Source organism: Malaya genurostris, chromosome 2, assembly GCF_030247185.1.
Source record: "Malaya genurostris strain Urasoe2022 chromosome 2, Malgen_1.1, whole genome shotgun sequence".
NCBI classification, from domain to species: Eukaryota; Metazoa; Arthropoda; class Insecta; order Diptera; family Culicidae; genus Malaya; species Malaya genurostris.
The window spans coordinates 172,846,300-172,871,857 of NC_080571.1; the positions used below are offsets into that span (position 1 = coordinate 172,846,300).

Here is a 25,558-nt window from a genome sequence, read left to right on the forward strand (position 1 = left end):
TGATGATAGTTCATCTGAATCATATCTCGATGTATCTAGCGATATATTTATTTCCTTACGCTGCTGGCGAAGCTGTCAAATAATCTCGTTGTCACTGGAAGCTAGTTGATGTGGACTTTCAACAACCACTGGTCGATATGTATATAATATGAATATAAGTCGCATATATACATTGTAGTATTGTACGCCATGTACACGTTTCACGCTTTGTACACGTTGATACGCGTTTAATTCATTGTTGGTATTAAAGTACGAGTTGTTAAAAATAGTTTAGTAAACGGGAGAAAGAAAAAGTTTTACTCGCCTCGATGACGGTTTTTAACAATCTGTCTTCATTAAATCGTTATGTTTTAAGCTCACCTAGCTAGCCTTTGTAGCCAGGAGGAAGGAAGAAAGAACAACATGAATATGAATGATATATAGGTACGATCGATTGCGATCGGCCCGATAGTACCGATAGTTTGTTATGCATGATTCTTTTGGTTGTCTATGCATAAATAAACGCGGGAATTGGCTTGCTTCCCGTGTGCAGTCATGATGCAAGGCGTTTAACTAACTTGGGAATTGGGTGCGTGTCATCTGGATTTGCAATCGGCTCTTGGAAAATGAAACAACCATTCAAGTGGTTTTTTATAGTCCGTGAGAAATTTAGGTTTGGGGGAGAAGGATGTTAGAGTAGCACAAATCAATCCCCACCAAAAACGTACAGCAACTAAAAATCTATCCTGCAAGAAGGTAGAGCTTCTATAGCTTTGGTTCAAGAACCATATTTCCAAAAGGGAAACTTCTACGTTGGAAAATTGTTAAACCCAGTCTTTGTTGCCTTCAACAAGACCGGTATGACTAGTCCACGTGAAATGCCTCGAGATTGCATGCATACTTGCAAATAGTGCTCTCGATGTTTCTCTCATATCGGAGCTCGTAACTCGGGATATTTGTGCTGTCACAGTTGGTATGACTATTGATGGCATAGACAGGAAATATGTCAATTGTTCGGCATATTTGCCGTATAACCAACCTTCGCCAAGCGATGACTTCAAAAAGGTTGTATCATACTGCTGCAAAAGTGATTTACCGCTTATAACCGGCAGTGACATAAATGCTCACCATATCATTTGGGGCAGCACAGAAATAAATTCGAGAGGGTCTGATATGACGGAATTTGTGAGCAGTACAAACCTGCATATAGTCAATGCAGTTAACCGTCCAACTTTTGCGAAATATGGAAGAGACGAGGTTTTGGACGTAACTCTCTGCTCTGATAGAATTGCGCATGAGTTGGTGAATTGACTCGTCTCCCATGGGCTCGAACCTTCGTTGGCTGATCATAAGTACATCTTCTTTGATCATTCAAACGTTAAAATTGATATTATCACATATCGTAATCCCAAATCTACGAACTGGGACCTATTATAATCAACAATTGAAACCCCAATTGATTTGGAAAATGTTGTCGACGAGACAAACTCACTCATAGTTGCAGCATATGAAGAGGCTTGTTCACTTCGGATTGTGCGCGCTACTAGAGGAACTCCTTGGTGGAATGCTGAACTTTCTAGACTAAGGAAACTATGCAGAAGAGCTTGGAACCACCGACACAGAGATGGGTCAGAGGCATTCGTGTCGGCTCGAAGGGCTTACAAAAATGCTCTTCGGTCGTCTGAGCGAAGTGGTTGGAAAAGCCTTTGCACAAATGTCTCTAGTCTTAACGAGGCTAGCAGATTAAATAAGTTACTTTCGAAGTCTAAGGACTTTAATGTCAGTTTCTTAAGAATTTCAGATGGTGAGCACTTGTCTGATAAAGGTGATGTACTTCACTATCTTTTTAACACTCACTTTCCAGGATGTACAGATCCATCACCGACAGCTCTTCCCGAAACTTTTACAGGTAGTTACGATTCTTGGGCCCTTGCTCGAAGCGTTGTGACGATTGAATCGGTCAAATGGGCAGTTGAGAGTTTTGCTCCGCACAAGTCTCCTGGAAAGGATGAAGTTTTCCCAGTGTTACTGCAGAAAGGGTATGAACATTTCAAACATGTTTTGAAGAAAATACTTACTTTTAGTCTTGCGACAGGATATATTCCAAGAGCCTGGCATAAAATAATTGTCAAATTTATTCCCAAAGGCGGTCGCGACACTTATGAGGAAGCGAAGAGTTTCAGACCTATCAGTCTTAGCTCATTTCTTTTTAAAACAGTGGAATGCATAGTCGATCCTTATATCAAGAATGTTAGTTTGGGCGTTGCTCCGCTACATGCAATGCAACATGCTTACCAGCGTGGAAAGTCCACTACAACCCTGTTACATGATGTTGTGTACACAAAAGCAATCTGGCTTGGGAGTTTTCCTAGATATTGAAGGTGCCTTTGATAACGTGTCTTTCAATTCAATTCTGGAAGCATCTCGTGGTCATGGCATACCTTCAAGTATCACAAATTGGATACACGCAATGCTTAGCAATCGACTTCTTTGTTCATCGCATCGGCAAGCAGAGATTAGAAAGCTGAGTGTCTGTGGGTGTACTCAAGGTGGTGTACTATCCCCACTTTTATGAAACCTAGTCGCTGATGATTTTTTTAACGAAACTTAATAATCCTGGATTTCCGACTTATGGTTTTGTCGACGATTATCATATATTGCTGGCCGGTATAAGCATTAACACTCTCTTCGATTTGATGCAGCAAGCCCTGCGGTCTGTTGAGCAATGGTGTTGTCAGGTTGGATTATCTTTAAATCCGGGAAAAACATCAATGGTGCTTTTCACTCATCGTAGGATAATCACAGGAGCTCGTCCGTTACAGTTCTTCGGTTCAGAGGTCACTGTGGTCGATCAAGTTAAATACGTCGGGGTTATTTTTGATTCAAAACTGAATTGGTCTGCTCACATTGACTTCAGGATTAAAAGAGCTTGCATGGCTTTCGGCCAATGTAGATGAGCTTTTGGAAAATCATGGGGACTCAAACCCAGATACATTCATTGGATCTACACAACTATTGTTAGACCAATTTTAGCATATGGATGTCTTGTATGGTGGCAGAAAGGAGAAGTCGCGACAGTTCAGTCAAAGCTAAATCATCTCCAAAGGATGGTCCTAATGGCGATGACAGGAGCATTCACGAAAACTCCTACTGCTGCTCTAGAGGCGCTACTGTGCATTAAACCACTACATGTGTTCCTAAAACAAGAAGCATTATCTTGTGCATACCGTCATGAGGTTACAGGGCTTTGGAACAGTATCCCTTTAGATTATGCTACTAGCCACACTCGCTTTTGGTCTCAAATGGTTACGTGGGATGAGTATTTACTCGCTCCTAGTGACCTAACTCTCACATGCAGTTTTCCTTCGAAAACATTCAATGTGAGCTATCCTCTTCGTGAGGAATGGTTGTCTGGTTATCTGGGACGACAACTTGATGAACACATAGTTTGTTATACGGACGGTTCTCTGTTGAATGGTCGTGCTGGTGCTGGTGTCTACTGTCGTGAAATGAGGCTGGAGCAGTCTCATTCACTTGGTAGATACTGTACTGTGTTCCAAGCAGAAATCTACGCGATTCTGTGTGGAATACAATCGGCACTTCAGCAGAGGATCTGTGGTAAACGAATTTATTTTTGTTCCTATAGTCAGGCAGCCTTAAAAGCACTCAGTTCGAATGATTCACGGTCGAATCTAGTGACCGCATGTCGAACTCAAATTGAAGACCTCAGCATTTCAAATGCTGTTTACTTCTTATGAGTACCCGGCCATTCTGGTATTACTGGAAATGAATGGGCTGATGAGTTGGCTAGAGCTGGTGCAACGAATGATTTCGTTGGTCCTGAACCAGCTTTAACTCTTTCAACTAGTTTGACAAAGCACAAGATTCGTTCTTGGGCCGCATCCAAACATGCCAGCTACTGGCGCAGCTTGCAAATTTGCGCTCAGACGAAAGCATTTTTACCAGATTTAAATATGAAAATGTCAAAGTGTCTACTGCATTTTTCCAAGCATCATTGCAGTATTCTGGTCAGAGCTCTGACTGGACATTGCAAACTCAATTATCACATGGCCACTATTCAACGTGCTGAGTATTATTCGTGTGATTTGTGTGAATGCGATTATGGTACTTCATATCATCTGATATGTAACTGTCCCGCATTGACGCAACTACGTATCCGGGTTTTAGGTTCTCCATACATGGTTAAGTCTGTGTATGCGGAACAACAATTGAAGGATATTCTCTCGTTTCTCACCCAATGTGGTAAAGAGCTATAGTCAGAAGGGTTCATCGTTCTTCCTGGAGTGAATGAATCCTTTCTGTATTCACCTTAAATAGGGTTTAGCAGATTGTTTGGTTCCTTTATGGGGTACCGAATTTACTTCTGCTCGTACATACTGCGAATCGTTCTGCATTCTTTCGGGAGTGCACAATGGTGTTGCTTTTGTAAAATCTCTAAATCCTTTCGGGGAGTGGATGTTTTATTAACTGTGCATCGTTCATCAGAAAGAACGCACATAGTAACCAACCTAAATAGATTTTACAGCACTGTTCGGAACCTTCAGAATTTACTTCTGCTTCCACTAAATGTGATCCTCAGCAGATTATTCAGCATCCCTTAGGGGTGCAGAATTTACTTCTGCTTTTTTGTATTTTTGTGTCGTCAATTTCTCCCATCCTCCTAGTCCAAATCTTACGATTTCCTTTCAATCCTTCCCTCTTATAGATCGGGAAAATGATGCAAAAAACAAATTGATGGCAAGGCATAAATCAATAAATATGAGGGGAAACGTGCCATTTGAGCCAATTTGTTATGATTCCTGATTCCTGGGTGCGAGTCATCTAGATTTGCAATCGGCTCTTGAAAAATGAAACAACCATTCAAGTGGTTTTTTATAGTCCGTGAGAAATTTGGGTTTGGTGTTAGTATTGCTGTAAAGGATGTATGAGTTCTTTTCAAGGATGCTTTTGGTGCATGTTAGTTTGATTGTTATGATGTGTGACATGAGCAGGATTCGTTGGAGATCGTGTGATCAAGCGAATGCTGGAATGTGGGAAAATGTTTCGCTGGGATCGTGCAACTTGGATGATCTTGGCTTTGATGGGTTGGAAATAATTTAATCAATATTATTATTATGCTACATCAGACTCCTTTTGATTGAATGATGTAACGTAGTGAAATCATTCAGATGTGATCGAACTGGCTCCATAACATTTATTAATGGATAGTACAAAATTGTTTTGTTTTTATATGTTAACCGAATTTGATAGCTTTTCTGAGTGCGGCTCTACAAAACTTCACCACGGCAATGATATTTTGATATTTCCTTTTTTGTCGTGAAAATGACTTACTTTACTATGGGGCGCCTTTGCAAAATTTACTCTCTGAGAGAGTGATAAGTTTTTGATCGTGAATATCTCCTGTTGTATTTAATGAATCAACATAATTCTTGCAACATGCCATCGGAAATATGATCACAATTTTATGATAAAATTTTCAGTTGTGTGACATAATCTCAAATAGTTCAAAATTAAACTTTTCTTAAATTTTTTTTGTCGTGAATTCTTTAGTATGGGGCGCTTTTTGATCGTGATATCTAACACATTCAATTACGACAGTAACGCTGTCTCGCAATACGAAAAAGAAAATTTTGATTTAGAAACATCTTTATACTAGTATACTTTATACAAATTGTTAGAAAAAATGTTTCTACTTGATTTGCGCATTCTACTTTCCAGGCGTATCAGAACTGGCTAAATTTAAAGCAATCCTAAATATTTCTTTATCACAGTGATGTGGTCGTCCTGAAAAGGACGGGGTTTTCAACTCCTCGTCGTTACGGATGGACAGCTGCAGATGGCGAGGGATGATTTTCGTTTTCTTGTTGTCACGGGCAGCGTTACCGGCCAATTCCAACACTTCGGCAGCCAAGTACTCCATCACTGCCGCCAGATAGACCGATGCACCGGTACCGACACGTTCGGCGTAGTTCCTCTTTCGAGGCAAACGATGGATTCTGCGCCAACTGGGAACTGCAGACCAGCACGGTTTCAGCTTTGCCTTGCCCTTAACTGTTCCTCCTGTGTGCGTGTTTCTGCGTCAAAAATCCACAAGATCCTGTAACAGCTAGACAGCCAATTCAATATTACTAGCTGTCGCTCTGCTAACTCTCTCTTTTATATCGTCTCACTGTTTCCCGTTCTGCGTAAAGGAAAGGAATTCTAACATATGGGTGGTCCTTACATCATTACCAATAGCAGGTATAAAATAAAATGTGATGTGAGAAATAGCATCATTCGTCATCTAACACTCGATGTGGATAGACGAATAACCTACTACGACTAATTTCGATTTTGTTTTATTTTTTAATCGCAGTTGTCTACCTACCCAAGCTATGGGTAAAAACCGCCATAGATCCGAGAAGGATCCAAAGGATGCCAAGCGTCTGAAGCCAAGTGATGTACAGGTAAACGACTGTTTGCTGAGTAAAAACCAATATGCTGATCTGCCAGTTGATGTCGAAGAGGAACTGCAGAAGAAGGAAAAAATGCCGCCTTTCTACCTGAAGGGCTTCCCACCAACTCTACGCTCGGATTTCAACACACTGATCAGCAAAGGACTACAGGCAACAATCCGTTTATGTACTGAAGGCTACAAAATAACTGTTCCGGCTTTGAACCACTACAAAGGAGTGGAATGTTATCTGAAGCAGACAAAAGCGGAATACTTCACACACGATCAGTCGGTGCGGGAAATGTGCCGAATCACACAATACCAACGATTGCTTACTAGATGACATCGCTGTAAAATGTGTGAACTGCGATGGCGACCATCCATCTACTAACAAATCTTGTCCCAAACGTGCTGAGTTCACAAAAATTCGACAACAGGCGTCCCGTAAACAATCAACGCGCAAGAATGTTCCACAGAAGGATGAAATTAATTTCCCACGGCTCCCACCGAAGAGGGATATTCCGAATTTGCCGCCACTTCCTCGCAGCAATCCAAAAGATTTAGCCGCTGGATCACAAAAAGAATCTTCCTCAAAAATCCCTCCTGGATGGGGCAATAATCAACCATAAGCAAAGGATGACTCTGGTGATTTATTCTCTGCTGAACAACTGATCGTCGTTTTTGAAACAATGACAACAAAACTTCGAAACTGCAGAACGCGGTTAGATCAAATCAACGCCTTAGGCAAATTCATCATCGAATATGCAATATAATGAGTTGGTTATAGTGAATTGGAATGCTTGCTCACTCAGGAGCAAAACTGCTGAATTGTCCGACTTTCTTCAAGAGAAGAATGCCGATATTGCTATTTTATCTGAAACTCATCTTAAACCTGAAATTTCTATTTTTATTTCCAATTACAGGATTCACAGGCTCGACAGGACAACTACCAGAGGAGGGGGAGTTGCCATTGTCGTTAAACGATCCATTCAGCACAGGCTTCTGTCAGCCTTTAAATTGCAACTTATAGAAGCCATCGGAATTGAATTACAACGACGATGGGACCCATCATCATCATTACAGCGTACTGCCCCAAACAAACAAATCTTCGAGATGTTACGTGTGCATCATTGAAGCGAGATTTGTCTATGCTCACTCGACGACAGAACAAATTCATCATTGCTGGGGACCTGAACGCACGGCATGAGCTGTGGGGAAACAAAAGACAGAATCGAAACGGATTCGTACTTGCCGAAGGTTACGAAGCTGGACAATACAACATCCTCGCTCCGGATCAACCAACGCGACTTTCCAGATCGGGAGTCCATTCCATTTTGGATATATTCATCAGCAACATCGCCATAGACAGCTCTCCGGTTGTCTTCAACGAGCTCTCTTCTGACCACTTTCCAGTAATATTGACGTTGGAATCTTCACCAGAAACAGTGCCTATTCAACCTCGGAGGAACTATTATCGCACCGATTGGGTCCAATTTCAACAAATCGCCAACCAACATATTAATATCGATCTGCCACTTGATTCACCGATGGAAATCGATGCGGCCCTATCTTCCTTCCAGCATTCAATCACAGTCGCTCGTGATAGGACGGTTCCAGTACAACATATGCCGAATTCCTCTCTTCAAATTGACAGTGCCACAAAGAAACTCATCCGACTTCGAAATATCTACCGGAGGCAGTATCAACGAACTGGCATCCTAGATAAGAAGACTTCTTATAACAACTTAACTAGGATAATCCAGGAAAGAATATCTGAGCTTCGCAACAGGAACTTCCAGGTCCTTAACGAAGGTGCTTAAGAAAAAACCGAAGCCTATTCCTCCTCTGATGTCACCCCAGGACGCAGCTGAAGGAATACCTTTAATCACACCAGTAGAGAAGGCAAATGCGCTAGGCCAGCAGTTTGTGTGTTCTCACAATTTAGGACTTAACATTGTTAGTCCACATGAAAGAGCCGTTGCTGATAGCGTAGCTGAGGTTGACCAATTCAGACAGCTTAGTTCCTGAGGAAAGTAGAGTCACTGCGAATGAGCTGATGATGGCTATTGTGAAAAAATCCAAAAATATGAAGGCCCCCGGTTTCGACAACACATTCAACATTAAGCTTAAACATTTGAGTATTCGTTCATTTGTCTTCTTAGCTAAAATTTTTAACAGGTGCTGGGAGCTTGGTTACTTCCCTTCAAAGTGGAAGTTAGCTAAAGTTATCCCAGTTTTGAAACCGGGGAAAGATCCTTCCTTTTCCAAGAGCTATCGGCTCATCAGCTTACTCTCTGCCCTATCCAAGCTGTTTGAAAAGTCAATACAAAGGCGAATTCTTGCTTTCGCAGATGAACAGGATATATTACTGGAAGAACAGTTTGGGTTCCGGAAAGGAAGATCCACCATCCACCAACTCACAAGGGTTAACAACGTCATCCAGCAAAACAAATCAGTGTCCAAAACGACTACCATGGCAATATTGGATATTGAAAAGGCATTCGATAATGTGTGGCACGATGGCCTGGTGTTTAAACTGCATAGGTATAATTTTCCCATGTATCTTATTAAAATAATCAAGAATTATCTTGCAGATAGAGCATTCCAGGTTTCTCTGAATAATGCACTTTCAGAAAGATTTACTATTCCTGCTGGTGTACCCCAGGGAAGTATCCTAGGTCCCATTCTATACAACATTTTTACATCAGACATCCCACCTCTTCCGGGTGGTGGTGTTCTGTCACAATTTGCTGATGATACTGCCATTCTTTACAAAGGTCGTGTCATTAATGCTCTGAAGAATAAACTACAGACAGGTCTGGACGCTTTAACGGAATATTTTACAAGCTGGAAAATTGTGATCAATGCAGCAAAAACTCAGGTCATCTTGTTTCCACATTCAAGATCTCCCAAACTTGTTCCATCAGACGAATGCCGAATACGATTCGGAGATGAGGTCATCCAATGGTCCGACGATGTTATCTATCTAGGACTCACCTTTGACAGACATCTGATATTCAGGTCACATGTTGACAAAATCGTTCAAAAATGCAACATACTCATTAGGTCTCTGTATCCGCTGATTTGTAGAACATCTAAACTGTGCCTGAAGAATCAGATGGCTGTCTATAAACAAATCATCTACCCCGCAATTGAATACGCAGTCCCTGTTTGGCGGGGCTGTGCACGAACACACAAACTTAGGCTTCAGCTCATTCAAAGTAAGATCTTAAAGATGATTCTAAATCTACCTCCTTGGACAAGGACTAGTGAAGTACATGAGATGGCCTCACTGGATATACTAGAACAAAAATTCGAACAATACTGCACGAAATTTGAAGAGAGGTGCTCAATCTCTGAAATACAAATAATTCAAAATTTGTACGTATTAGGTTAAGGATAGTTATAAGTAGGTAGATATTTTATTAATAATTAAAATAAATATTATGATTAAACATTAGTATGTAAAACAAGAGTAACTAAAACACCTATTATTAATAACGAATCGTATGAACAACAAAGATGAAAGGCCAAAGGGTCAAAACACTTGTACTGTAAAATGTTGATGTAATACACAAAAATAAGATTAATAAACAGATATTTATGCAAAAAAAAGAAATAGCATCATTTAATTTAAAGCAGCTACTCTGAACGTACGAGACGCCGCCAGCACGCTGACAGCGAAAACCCGTTGAAAGGCAGCCAAGAAGTCCAGCAAGCAGACCCATTCAAATAGCACTTTTCAGTGCTAAAGATAATCATAAAGAACTAGTTGAATTTTGTCGCTTTCCTACCATTTTCCGAGCAACTGTTGCCGAAACAAGGCACACACGAGAAGTTGATTTACGAACGGCAATGCGAAAGTGAAAGTGATGATGTTGAATACATCTTTATACTAGTATACAAATATGCCGTGCGAAAGAGTTGCCACGTACAGATCAATATGTATTTTGTCGTGAATACGACTTACTTTATTATGGGGTGCCTTTTCAAAATTTACCCTCTGAGAGAGTGATAAGTTTTTGATCGTGAATATCTATTGTTGTATCTAATGAATCAACATAATTCTTGCGACATGCCATCGGAAACATGATCACACTTTTATGATAAAATTTTCAGTTTTGTGACATAGTCTCAAATAGTTCAAAATTAAACTTGTCTTATATGTTTGGTATACACGAGTATCAAAGAGGATAATTCATAAGGCGCGTTTGCCTTTCTCGTATTTTGAAAGCTCATAGCTCAGTGATCTGTGAAAGGATTTATATAATCTAACTACCAATAGAATCGAAAATTTTCAATTTAAACGTGTACAGCAAAAGCATTGAAGTATTTCAATGGTACACTATTGAAACACCTGTCTCATTTGACCCATGTCAACACCAGCCAATCAGAACGCGTTCTAAGGAAGAGAACAAAATATCTGCTGCTGTACAACAAATCGTTCGAGAAAAATGTTCCGAAAAGTGGTGAATATCGCAGTGAGTTCCTCAATTTGGTCCTTCTGAATGCAAGAAACGAATCCCTACAGCATATTGATAGTTGATTTCAATAAATTATGCAAATCCGAAATGAAATAATCAACATTAAAATTCTGTATGCGGCTATTTTTATAACCGTTAGGACCGCCCATTAGTGAAAAAGCTACAAACGAAATGTGGTAAAAACAGGCCTCCCAACAAAAATTGAATCAGTTTGAATTCTATCGCCACTGCGAGCAGATGTGTTTTGTGTCGTCTGCACAGCTAGTTTCGCTTTCGACAAGAGCGATTACGTCACAGCTACCAGTCATTAGCATTGGTAAAAAAACAACGGTGGAGAGCATTACACAAAATCAGCCGTTCTAATGGCTCTAAAAGTTTTCTAAAGAACTATTAGGATTTGTTGTTCGCAAATCGCAGGTAATTATCCTCAATTTAAGGCAAATCAAGAACAGTTTGGTTAGATTTGTGCACTTTTCGCTGTGTGAAATTCACAGTAATCGAGATCAAGTGAAGCTTTCTTTGTTTTTGCGAAAAATGTGAAAAAGGGGAATGCTTGCATAATTCATACAATTGATATTCGGAAGTGTTAAGGAACATGTCAGTTGTTTTCCTGTTATGTCTCTGACATTACCCACCCGCCTTTTTTATTTTGTTTTACGTTTAGTTAGGCTCGGTGATTTATTTATTTAAATGTATGTAATAATTTCTTAAATTAGTGATTTCGAATAAAATTTGTTACATAAACTGAATTTGCTATGATTTTATAAATTGTTGTACTAATCTGTTTTTGTGTACTAAAAGAGATTGGTTTGTTTTGGGTTTTTTATTGTACAATTTGGATTTGAAATTTCTAGAGTATGAGTATGAGTTCTAGGGCTCTTCTTTCATTTACATATGTTGGAATTTGTTTTATTAATTTTATTTATTAAGTAAGTATTTTCTACGATTATTTTTAACTTCGGTAAGGTTCTTGTTTCAGTCGGGTTTTCAGTCGTATACATAACGAGGTCATCATTCAATTGTGTCGTCCGATGGACACGGACTTTCAAAACCTGCTTTCGAGGAAAACGCATTTAAAGGTTTTTGTCTATAAAATCAATGGAAATAATTAATTACTCCAAGGAGCCCGTAGAGTCTAACATTTTCAAAAATCATATTTTTCTTTTATAATTTATTATAACGAAACATTTGAAGAATGTTTTGTCAAGTTTTGAAGTTAATTGAAGCAGAAATTTTGGGCCTGTGCGCCGAGCTCCTGCCTCTTCGTAGAATGAGATAGCCATAGATAAAGGTCCATAACTTCCAGAGTTTCGTTCAAATAGACTTGAAAATTTCACAGGAAATTCTTCAAATGTTTTACTATAAGAAAATACAAAGAAAATAATAAATGATTTTGCTAAAGTGTTAGACGCTACCCGCCCCTTAAAGGGAGTGGTTTTCATTTTAAATAGAAATACTAGTGGTTCGTTTTACTGAGAATAAAGGCGTTTTATCGAGAATAAGACTTAAAGTAATTTATTCTCCGATGTATTACTGTTAATTCCTTTAATATTGTCGATTTGTTCTTTTTGGCGGGTGTGAAACTTTTGCTTGCGGAAGCTATGGATCATTTCCGTTTTTGATTTGAGAGAGTACTAATCCGCTGCCTACGTCTGAAGGATAGGTTATGAGTATGAAGGGTGAAGTAAAGCCAGGGTATTGAAATAATCTAGGTGACATCAAGTGTAGTTTTAGAGTGTTGAAAGTATTTTGGTATTCATTGATACAAGTAAATTATTTATTTTTCGAAAGGAGCTGACAGTTCAAACAGTACACTCCCTCACTGTTTGAACTGTCTGGTATATCAATAAATATATAAGTATGTTCGAGTGTAGTGGTTGAATTTTCCACTTCCTCGCAAAAATTTGTTATTGCGCCACGCTGTTTGATAGCTAAAATATTTTCTGGTGTCGAGACGTCAACGCATCTCGACTTGATATTCTCCATTAATTCATTTATGTTATTATTACTATCAGGTGAGTCCAATCTTGCTTTATCTGTAAGTCGCGTTTTGCCTTTCCCAAATAGAAAGGTTATGCAATCACTGTGAAAACCGACTTTTGAACCGAGGTCCGGAGGGATTCAGTTCATCGAGTACGCAAAATATTTGTGTGTGTATGTGCGTATGTGTGTATGTATAGTTTTTTGCACTTTTCTTGGAGATGGCTAGACCGATTTTCAAAAACTTAGATTGAAAGGTCTTGTGGCTCCTAAAAAATTCCTGAATATTATTTGGATCCGACTTCCGGTGCCGGAATTATGGGATAAAATGTGCAAAAAATGAGAAAATAAGTGCACCAACTTTTTTCGGTGATGACTGAACCGATTTTCACAAACTTAATTTCCGGATCCGGTAATATAGGGTAAAGTGTGTTAAAAATTTTATACCATCATTGAAAAGGGCGAAAAATCGTAAACAATTTCTAAATCGACCTTGAATTTTCTTCAATTGATAGTTATTATCAGTAGACGGTCAAACCAACCGATTTCGGTTATTCTTTTAAGAATCGAAGAAAATTATTTTGAAGAATACCACACTATTATATATGATAGTATGATTGATATGAGAAAGCCATCATTACACCACTAGGAGGATTACAACAGTCCCGGGTTGGCGGTTCAATGCATAGGGCACTGGTTTTACAAATCAGTTGTCGTATGTTCGAGCCCTGACCTGGAAGGATTCGTAGTGTCAGTAGAATCGTAGCACCAACCATGCAATGTTTCTGTACACTGTGAATCGGCTGCGAAGTGTGTTGAAACAGAAGGTCAAATTCCACAACAGGAATGTAATACCAAGGCTTTGCTTTGGATTACAACAGGTTTTATCAATTTAACTACCATGACTAAATGGTCTGGTGGTGTTATTTCAACAAGTAGATTGGTTGAATCTAAGAACGCTTCTAGCCCTAATGGAGAACCGTCGTACATCGGAACTAGCGCCGTCGCCTGACGGATGTCAAAACTAGTTGGTGTTGAGTTCGTTGCTTTTTGGGATTGGTAATATTTTTTCGTCCTCGTTTTTTATCTCGTTCAGTTTGCAATTCATTGAGGCTCTAATGTATGTTAATTGCATTTCGCGCTGCTTTCACTAGGAATGTTATTTCAGACTCAGAAAGAGAATCTTCGTTCTGTAATAAATTGCTTTCAATCCGTATATATAATGCGATAGCGTAGTTTAATTTAGTTTTTAGTGTTTCGGGTTCAAGTTTTTTACTGATTGATTTCTTTATATTGTTATTTAGTATCACTAAAATTTCTATTCCCTTATGTAGGGGTGATCGGGGCCAGTTGGCCGAGTGGCTTATATGAAAAGATTATTATGCGCAAAGGCGGCATCTATTGTGATTTTTGTGAAGTATTCGGCCACCCATGTACCGACGTAATTTCAGATTTTTGTGTTGTCGTTTGTACAGGAACCCGGTAATTCTTTTTTTGATGCTTTTGAGTAAATTTAGGTTTTTGTACAGTAATATGCGTAAAGCGAATAAATTATCATCCGAATCCCAGAAATATTGTACCGCTAGAAAGGGCATTCAAAACCCTAAGAAATGGTATGATGGTTGCCAGTGTTTCTGTCAGTGTAAATCGTGATTGTTCTCGGAAACATCCATAGGGGTAGGTTGGCCGAGTTTTGTGCGGGGTTGGTTGGCCGAGTTGCAAATTTAGTGTATTCGTGAAATACTAACTTTTTCTGAGTCAAATTAGGCTTCAGTGGTATCTTCTTCTAGATCCATTCAAGTGATTGGATCGTCACTGCTTAGTTCCTTAATTTTCGAAAGAAGTTTTCTCGAAGACTTAAGAGTTGAGTCGTTATAACATGGTGCGAAGGCTCCTGTTCCTTTCCCTTGTTACTCTGGACAGCATATGTTGATTGATGCACGGTCTATTAAATCGTACCTCTCTACTGAAAATCAGTCTTATTGAAATATCAGTCACATTAGCTGACCACGATAGTCATGTCACTTATCACTCGAGTGTCTTTCGGTGAAGTGATACGCAACTGATTATCAGATACGTAGTCCTTATATATCTATTTCGATATCAGTCAACCCGCATTAGCTCTATGAGCGAGTACGTGGTTATCACCAACCACCAACCAACGATCACGCACCGACTACAGTACCATATATGACAACGTTGTGCGTGCACTCACTAGCTCGGCTACTCATCCATCGAACTGTACCCTGCAATGCATACGAGGTATGCATGCTGTCGTCACCTATCGCACTTTTCGTGTTTTTCAGTGGGTTACATCGCTCCAACGTGTACCATATGTACATATGTTTACATATTGGAATTGTTGAGTTAACAAACCAGCAAGCATGGGTAGTCTGAATAGATCGGAATATGGAGACTTCCTGTGCCAATCGCAACATCCAGCCTGTAAACCTATCGTTTGTTTGGAGTCTCAGGTATCGAGATTACATAGTGATGCTCAACAATGCCACCAGCGTTCCAGCATATTAGCGATGTGCTTGCTGTATGACAATGCAAACGGGCTCTGAATCAATAAAATGCCAACGTGAGATCACACTAGCAAGTCTTGTAGAGTTCAATGTCATATGATCAACGACTCTGTCAGCTCGGTTTGGTTACGAACCTTAGAAGCATTCAAGCATAATCCAACGAACGTAGCATTATACCACAGTCCGGTCGAACTAGTATTGAGCCATTGGTTCGTTCTTATGGTTTCTCTCGTACTGCATAGGAATACCGTTAAGACAGTGATTATATACACACCAGTAGGGTAAAACTAACATATCTCACGACGGTCTGAACCCAGCTCATGTTTCCTTGAAAGGTTGACAAATCTTATGCTTTGTGAATTTTGCTTCACAATGATAGGAAGAGCCGACATCGAAGGATCCAAAAGCCACGTCGCTATGAACGCTTGGTGGCCACAAGCCAGTTATCTCTGTAGTAACTTTTCTGACACCTGTTGCTAGAAACTCTTTAAACTAAAAGGATCGTGAGGCCTAGCTTTCGCTGTTCCAATATGTACTGAACGTCGAGATCAAGCCAGCTTTTGTCCTTATGCTCAGCCTGTGGTTTCTGTCCCCACTGAGCTGACCTTTGGACACCTCCGTTATTGTTTTGGAGATGTACCGCCCCAGTTAAGCTCCGCATATAGCACTGTCCATGAATTGGAGTATCCAGATGTCTAGAGGTTGCAATAACCCCAGCACTTGTTCCATCTGATCATGTAAGTAAGGCAACAGTAAGAGTGGTGATATTTCATTGGTGCTCGGGAGATAATATTTTATCCGAACTTCCACCTATTCTGCACCTCTTATATCGCCTTACAATGCCAGACTAGAGTCAATCTCAACAGGATCTTCTTACCCCGCTAGTCTTTCCAAGCCCGTTCCCTTGGCTGTGGTTTCGCTAGATAGTATATAGGGACAGAGGGAATCTCGTTAATCCATTCGTCCCCAATGAGATGACGAGGCATTTGGCTACCTTAAGAGAGTCATAGTAACTCACGCCGTTTACCCGCGCTTGCTTGAATTTCTTCACGTTGACATTCAGAACATTGGGCAGAAATCACATTGTGTCAACACCTGTTGAGGCTATCACAATGCTTTGTTTTAAATAGACAGTCGGATTCCCTCAGCCGTGCCAGTTCCGAATTGATGACTACAGTGCACAATACGTACGAACTAAATCGATCGCACGAAGCACATTAAGCAAAACCCTACCACGGAACGCAATCGAGCGAAGATCTCAATCGAGCGACCGATAGTAGGATAAGAGCCCGAGTCATCCCAGTCTTCAGAGCCAATCCTTGTGCCGAAGCTACGGATCGTATTTGCCGACTTCCCTTACCTACATTATTCTATCGACTAGAGACTCTACATCTTGGAAACCTGCTGCGGATTCGGTACAAGCTGTTGAGAGTTTGCGTGTCCCAATCTTCGATTTTCATGGCCCAAAGAGAGTGTATCGACACAGCTGTAAAAACCATACTCTTGCAGTTTGTTTAACCACATCTCTCTGTGAAAGAACTCCGTGGTCAGTATGACTGTTAAACAGAAAAGATAACTCTTCCGATACCTCCCGTTAGTGTCTCAAAGCAAAGATTCATGTTACCATGATTACAAAGGCACTACCGTTTCCAGTAAGCATACCAATGCAAACGTATACTCAACAGGCTTCGCAATTGTAACAAGGTTCCCTTTCGCTCGTTTAATATATACTAATGGATGTTGCATCACAACACACGGCGGTGGTGTATTTGGTTAAATGCCTAATATATATCAGGTTTCCCATAGAGCTTAGGATTGGCTAACTCGTGTTCAACTGCTGTTGACACGAAACCCTCCTCCACTTCAGTCATCCAAGATCTCATTCGAATATTTGCTACTACCACCAAGATCTGTGCTAGTGGCGGCTTCATGTCGGCTTACGCCAGGCACTTCAACGTACACCACCAGACCCTCCTACTCGCTGACGTTTCAAAGTGCAACTCGCTGGGCGAACCGCACCCCTTGTACGTCAGTGATAATGTATAGGCAAGCGACTGCAGCGCCATTTATTTTGAGGGCCACTAGCTTTGGCAAGTGAGTTATTACACACTCCTTAGCGGATGACAACTTCCATGTCCACCGTCCTGCTGTCAATAGCTGATAACACCTTTTACCTTTTTTTTTACCTTTTAACCGGAATCGCCGGACCGACCTCGGCACTCTTTCGGGTGTCCCGTGTGGTGTAACAGAGAACTCGGTATCGGGAGAACTTCCTTCGCCGGGGAACTCTCCGTCGGAGTAGTCCAGATCCTTTGTCGGGGACTAGATGAGTAGATCGTCGCGTGGTACCACTAGGATCGTCTGAGCGCCAGTGAACCTGAAGTCACGCTCCAACCGGAATCATTGGATCGACTAAAGCATTCTTTCGGTCGGGTCGTAGACGCGTACCGTAAGCGTCGGTTCGGGAGGACTTCCCTCGTTGGGGAACCCTCCGTCGGTGTAGACTAGATCTTTTGGCGGAGACTAGTCGAGTAGTTCCGCGACGTAGCACCAGTTTTGGGTCGTCGAGGCGCCAGTGAACCGGATGTTACTGGCCGGCATCACTGGACCGACCTCGTCATCCAACTGGTCGATTCCTCGAGAGCAGGATGCTGATCCCCATTCTGCATAAATCTGGGGAGGGTGCTTTGAGCACCAATAGCCTTCCACCCCGAAGTAATACCTAGCGGTGGTGCCGGGGAGGTAGGGTTGGAGATCCAAGGTGTTTTAGTGGGTAGTTTCAATCAACAGTAAGTTCCACACTCCGTGCGTAAATGCATTTCACCTTGTAAAAAAAAACAGAGGGTCAGTGTCCGACGTTACGTTGCAATAACATCATCCAAGAATGTTACGATACGTACCCATTTATAGTTTGAGAATAGGTTAAGATAATTTCGAACCTAAGGCCTCTAATCATTCGCTTTACCAGATAAGCATAGATTCCGAAATGTTGCGTGCTCCAGCTATCCTGAGGGAAACTTCGGAGGGAACCAGCTACTAGATGGTTCGATTGGTTTTTCGCCCCTATGCCCAATTCTGACAATTCGATTTGCAATTTGCACGTGAATTGCTTCCGCCCTCCATCAGGGTTTCCCCTGACTTCAACCTGATCAGGCATAATTCATCATCTTTCAGGTCACATCCTGCACACTCACGGTATGTTATGGCACGATGATGGCACGCAAGCTAACAACCATCGCATACCGGCTATAACACCCGGGGATTGAGGGACGAGCAGAGTTTCTCGCCCGTAATCCCGCAGAACGAGAGTTTTGTTTTTTACGCCTATGGATTTTCAGTGTGCGTTCCCGCGGAAACGGAAAACGACACCATTGGCTCGTGAGCAAGATAGACTTCTTGGCCCATGTGTCATGACGGGTCCCGAAGGTACCTCGATTTGATCATTGCCGATCAACAGTCCGCCAACCCAGACTAAGGGTACATTCGGGGGCATACGGGGCGGTGTTCGTATCCATCACGTATCCAACGGTAGACCACGTGCAGTAAGTGCCAGCTCGCGACATAGGCCTTCAGAACTGAACATCGCTACGATGGGACAAGTAACTAACACCAAGGGACCGATGTCGGGTGATTTACAAGTGTGAACCAGCAAAACTGTTCGTAATGAATCGCAATGTCCTATTGAAAGCAAGAGCGTAAATGACCTATGTGTCAACCACAGGCCAGTAACTCTGCTTCGGATAATTGAGCTCAACGGGCTTGAGCCCTAGGCAGTTTCACGTACTTTTTGACTCTCTATTCAGAGTGCTTTTCAACTTTCCCTCACTTTATGCTACACTATCAAGCAACACGACTCCATGGTAAAATTTTCTACCATCAGCGCCGTTCTACGGGCCTATCACCCTCTATGGGAGTAAAAGCCACATTCTAGTTGAGCATGAACCAGGTTCCGCTGATTATGGTAGATAACAAAATTTCCAGTACACCGAATCAGATAGATACGCGATGCGTATCACCTCTACGTGCTGAGCTCCTCCCGTTTCGCTCGCATCTACTCAGGGAATCCTTGTTAGATTCTTTTCCTCCCCTTATTGATACATAGTACGCCATCTAACTTTTTTTGAACTAGCGGTTATTTCGATATTGGTAACCTTAATGTCTCTTCTGATTTGACATAAATTTAGTTTTACCCTTCCACTGAACGAAAATGGTTGTGTATACGCTTGAGGAACGCGTGAAAATAGTGCACTTTTACTTTGAAAATCATGGTAATGTTGCGGAATTTGTGCCAAAAAATCATCTTCTCGGATTAGGCATATTTTCATCTCGGCGGGTATGTTAATAAGCAAAATTGTTGCATATGGGGGACGAAAAACCCGCACGTTATCATGGAGAAGCCGATGCATCCTCAGAGAGTGACGGTGTGCGGATTTTGGTCTGGCGGCATCATAGGGCCATTTTTCTTCGACAATGAGGCACGAGCCGCCGCCATGGTCAATGGCGATCGCGACCGCGCCATGATTAGCGATTAGTTCTTCTCGTTACTTGAACAGGAAGACGTGGACACCATTTGGTTCCAACAAAACGGCGCTCCGTGCCACACAGCCAACGCTACAATCGATCTTCTGCGCACAATCTTCGAAGGTCCAATTATCAGTCGAAATTCAGATGTCGTTTGGCCGCCTCGGAACTGAGATTTGACGCCGTTAGAATATTATCTTTGGAGGGTTGTCAAAGATTAGTGTTATGTGGACAAGCCAGAGACAATTCAAGCCTCGAAGGATAACATTCGTGCAACCATAGCTGAAATAAAGCTGCATACAATCGAAAATGTACTAAAAACTGAACCGACCGTATGGCGTATTGCAAGGCCAGCCGAGGCAGCCATTTGAATGAAATTATATTCCACAATTAACCGGAAGGGTTGTACTTTATTATGAAAAAATAAATTTTGAAATCGGATGAGCGTTTGTTTTACTGCTTGTTTAAAAAAAAGTTACATGGCGGACATTGTATGCTTAAATTTAGGGGGTAGTCAAACATTATTTTAGGCCTATTTATTCGTCGGATAGTCAAATGTTGATGCACTGCCTACACACATCAGGAGGTATCCAAGCCAGGATGGAGTATGCGATGTATGTGCATCAACCATCGATTGCCTGCATCGCGCAATGCGATACGAGGTCTGTTCAAAAAGTTCTCGGAATTTTTTTAATTGCGCGCGTCTGGAGAGTCCGGTGGTCAATTTTTTTTTATTGTGTTGGTACATATGTCCCTAATGTATGGTGAAATTTTCAGCTGTATTCATTGTTTACATTCTGTCTTGTAGCGGCTGGTGTAGACGTGTTTTTTGAGCTCGGCGATTTTTGTTAGTTTAAACAATGGAAGAATTGAAGAGTCAAAGAATTTGTATTAAATTTTGCGTGAAAAATGAAATAAAGTGTAACCAAGTGTGCGAAATGTTACAGAGAGCCTACGGTGCGGCTGCTATGAAAAAAACAAGTGTTTACGAGTGGTATAAGCGTTTCCAAGATGGCCGCGAAGACGTTGAAGACGACGAACGCTCCGGTCGACCCAGCACGTCAATAATCGATTAAAATGTGGGAAAAGTGGAAAAAATGATTATGGATGATCGCCGAATCACTATTAGAGAAGTTGCTGATGAAGTTGGCATATCAGTTGGCTCATGCCATCATATTTTTTCAAATGTTTTGGGCATGAAACGAGTGGCAGCAAAATTCGTTCCAAAACTGCTGAATTTTGATCAAAAAAAACAAACGCATTACCATCGCTCAGGAGCTGTTAAACGACGTCAACGACGATCCAAATTTACTTGAAAGGGTCATAACTGGTGATGAAACATGGGTGTACGGTTATGATGTCGAAACAAAAGCACAATCGTCCACGTGGAAGCACCCAACGTCACCAAGACAAAAATCGCCGAGCTCAAAAAAACACGTCTACACCAGCCGCTACAAGAAAGAATGTAAACAATGAATACAGCTGAAAATTTCACCATACATTAGGGACATATGTACCAACACAATAAAAAAAATTTGACCACCGGACTCTCCAGACGCGCGCAATTAAAAAATTTCGGGAACTTTTTGAACAGACCTCGTACATTCGATGACTGACTAGCTTGAACGTTTTATCGCCATGGTATGAAAACGTCACTACGCGTACGTGCATGGGTACGTATACTTGAATCGATAAATATAGGCACTCAAAAATGTGTACATCGTAACGTTATACGATGTGCAATATGCGTTCAACTTGTCGGTGTTCATGTGTCCTGCAGTTAACATTTTGACGCGCATTTAGCTGCGGTCTTCATCGATTCACGAGCAGAGTGATCCCCTGCCTAGGGTTTTACAAGCTCGGTATGATATGATCGGTATGATATCGGTATGATGGTTCACCTACGAAAACCTTGTTACGACTTTAACTTGCTCTAAATCATCAAGTTCGGTCAACATCAGCGATTCAAATATAATCCCGAGGGACTAGCAAATGTTCACCTTCAAAGACCTCACTAAATAATCCATCGGTAGTAGCGACGGGCGGTGTATACAAAGGGCATGGACGTAATCAACGCTAGCTAATGACCAGCACTTACTGGGAATTCCAGGTTCATACGGACCATTTCAATCCCGATAATCCCGACTAAATGAGCATTTCAGTGATTTCCCGTTCTTTTCGGAATAGGGTACACGTTGCTGCTCACATTGTAGCGCGCGTGCAGCCCAGAACATCTAAGGGCATCACGGACCTGCTATCGTTCAATCTCACTTTGCTGAACACAAATTGTCCTATTAAGCAGAAGTCAACCTCGATGAGTTGACGTATTATCAGGTCATACTACACCACCGGCCGGAACCGGCGCGAACGAACATACTGCACCGCATGGTTGCCCAACGTACATCACCCCACCGCACCGACCACCAACCGGACGGGATCATCGTCTGACTGCTGATAGCGTTCTATTTTGTTTGATTGAGTCACGTTCGTTATCGGAATTAACCAGAGAAATTATTCTACGAACTAAGAACGGCCATGCACCACTACCCTTATTTTTGAGAAAGAGCTATTAATCTGTCTTACTTCAATAAGTTAGGCCCTAGTAAGTTTTTCCGTGTTGAGTCAAATTAAGACACAGGCTCCACTCCTGATGCTGCCCTTCCGTCAATTCCTTTAAGTTTCAACTTTTCAACCATACTTCCGCCGGAACCAAGCTTTGGTTTCTTGGAAGCTATTGAGAGCACCATAATGTAACCTCTCCCAATTGCTAGCTGGCATAGTTTACGGTTAGAGCTAGGGCGGTATCTAATCGCCTTCGATCCTCTAACTTCCGTTCTTGATTAATGAAAGCATCCATGGTAAATGCTTTCGCTTTAGTTAGTCTTACGACGGTCTAAGAATTTCACCTCTCGCGCCGTAATACTAATCCCCAAAACTACTTCAGTTAATCATTACTTCTGGATCTGGATTACAAACCAATGAATATTAAGACCGAGGTCATATTCCATTATTCCATGCAAGATTATTCTCGGCCATAGGGATAGCACTCTAATTTGTTCAAGGTAATAGCAGCTGGGCTTGTGGGAAACGCCAGCACCCGATAAAAGGCAACAGACGCCACAACAATACACATGAACCAGACGGCCCGTGTGATCGCACACCCAGTCCTATAGTCGCAACAATCCAGTGATCTACATCGAACGTTTTAACCGCAACAATTTTAATATACGCTAGTGGAGCTGGTATTACCGCGGCTGCTGGCACCAAACTTGCCCTCCACTTGGTCCTTGTTTAAGGATTTATGCTCAACTCAATCCAATTACAAACCTCTATCAAGTGACCTATATTGTTATTTCTCGTCACTACCTCCGCATGCCGGGATTAGGTAATTCACGCACCTACTGCCTTCCTTGGATGTGGTAGCCATTTCTCAGGCTCCCTCTCCGGAATCGAACCCTGATTCCCCGTTAACCGTTGCAACCATGGTAGTCCTCTATACTACCATCAATAGTTGATAGGGCAGATATTTGAAAGATCCGTCGTCGGTACGAGACCATACGATCAACAAAATTATCCAGATTTCAACTTAAGCGTCACGGAGGACGATTGGTTTGACTAATAATTGCACAGGTTCCGCAAGGTCCCTGCATTATGGCTCTAGATTTTCCACAGTTATCCAAGTAACTACTTAAATGATCATGTAAATTATAGCTGTTATACTGAGCCTTATGCGGTTTCACATTAAATCTGTTTATACTTAGACATGCATGGTTTAACCTTTGAGACGAGCGTATATTACTGGTAGGATCAACCAGAATTCGTCCGGGTCAGTCAGTCAGTGACGAGCCGTTAAATCTGGTATGAATATGATATGGCCGCCTTCGTTCAACACCGTTCTTTGGTAGCTATCAAATCACCGTTCTCCTTCCTCTCCTCGTGTCAAGAGAAAAAGTACGGCTTGGGATACGAAATCCCGTGCCATTGAATTTCACCACAACGTGTTTCATTCGCACATTCGTGTTCGTATGAGACAATAGCCGTACCCCGATGGGACACGGTACTAGAGGTCAACAATCGAAAAAAGATTCCCATCCTTGACGGCCGACTACGGTTCGACCACTGCCCATGGTTGATGATGGTACACCAATCAGGACGAATCATAATATCTGCTACTGTCGATAGCTATCGCGTATAACGTGGTAGCCGTATAACATTCATCAGCCACCTGAATCCTCTTCGCATTAGCCGGAGTCGGATCGACAGAGCTTCCGTCTGTGTAACCAACCGATCGACCATTTACTTGTACCTTGGTCGTAGGAGGTACAAGTAAATGGTCGATCGGTTGGTTACACCAAACTCGCTCATATAGTCATTAAGCCTCCCTGTTCGTACCTGTCCAACCAAACCGTAGTGTACAACATCAAGGTTGGACTCGCTCCAGTCGGTGTTGAACAGTCGTTCGCATCGCACGCGTATAGTTCTTGGCTCCCGGATATTTTTTCTGGCTACCTAGAGTTTCATTGATTCAAGGCTTCAGTCTTTTTCAAGGCTACCTGAATCACTAACAGTCTTTTTAAAGACTGACAATTAGTCAGCCTATCTCAAGGCTAAACAAAGAGTGATATTCTATTGTCTTTTTCAAGACTAAGAAAACAATCAGCCTTTTTTAAGGCTAGCTATTCAAAGAACTATTCTTCGAACTAATCAGTCTTCATTAAGATTACCACAAAAACAGTCTTCATCAAGAATTTTAGAAACTAGGAGTCTAATCGAAGTCTAATTTAGCCTAGGTAATTTAATTTCAAATTTCATTCATTTCAAAAATTCTTGCGTCCAACCGAAAAGGCAACAAGACACAATGCTGTCTAACAATATTTACGAGTGTCTTGTCGTTCTGGGAAGAAAACAATTTCTGCCTCCAGTGACGGTGATGATTTCCGACTTCAAAGCACTCGGTACTGAGCTTTCTACTTTTCTCACGGAAGTAAAAATCTCATTTCAAATCGGACGAAGAGGAGAATGTCGAGTCTTGGTTGATGGATTGGAAGATTATGAACGTCTTATCCGGTATTTGTCCGAGAAACTTCTAAATTTTATTCATATGATATAAAATTAGACAGACCATTCAAGGCTGTCTTGAAAGGCTTATCAAATGATCAAAGTTCTAATGAAATTAAAAATGAACTAAAAAAATTGCTTAGTTTTGCCCCTTCCCGAGTAATACTTATGAAAAAAAAGAGCGAATGTTACTTCTAAACCACGCTCTGGAATTTCCCATGAACTATACCTAATACACTTCAATCGAAGTGATCTAAACAATTTGAAAACTTTAGAAAAAGTACGTTTCATTTTCCACATTAAAATTCACTGGGAACATTATAAACGACATAATAGTATTGCAAACTTAACGCGATGTCGTCGTTGCCAAGCCTTCGGCCATGGAACCAAAAATTGTCATATGGATATACGGTGTTTGAATTGTAGTAAATCGCATTCGAAATACGTTTGTCCAATGAATGAAACCACTGATAAATTTTCATGTTCAAATTGCGATGGAAATCATAAATCCAATTATATGAAATGTCCTGTCAGGGAAAACATTTTAAACGCTC

The 25,558-nt window shown here is 41.3% G+C and overlaps 1 protein-coding gene and 1 non-coding gene across 2 annotated transcripts in view; one reads left to right on the top strand and one right to left on the bottom strand.

Annotated features, from left to right (window-relative positions):
* The window catches only part of LOC131427393 (uncharacterized), a 341,222-nt gene that overhangs the window by 191,122 nt on the left and 124,542 nt on the right, over positions 1-25,558 (top strand). The window lies entirely within an intron of this gene.
* LOC131433321 (5.8S ribosomal RNA) lies at positions 21,646-21,797 on the bottom strand. Its single transcript, XR_009230152.1, has one exon. It is a non-coding gene; the product is annotated as a 5.8S ribosomal RNA (ribosomal RNA).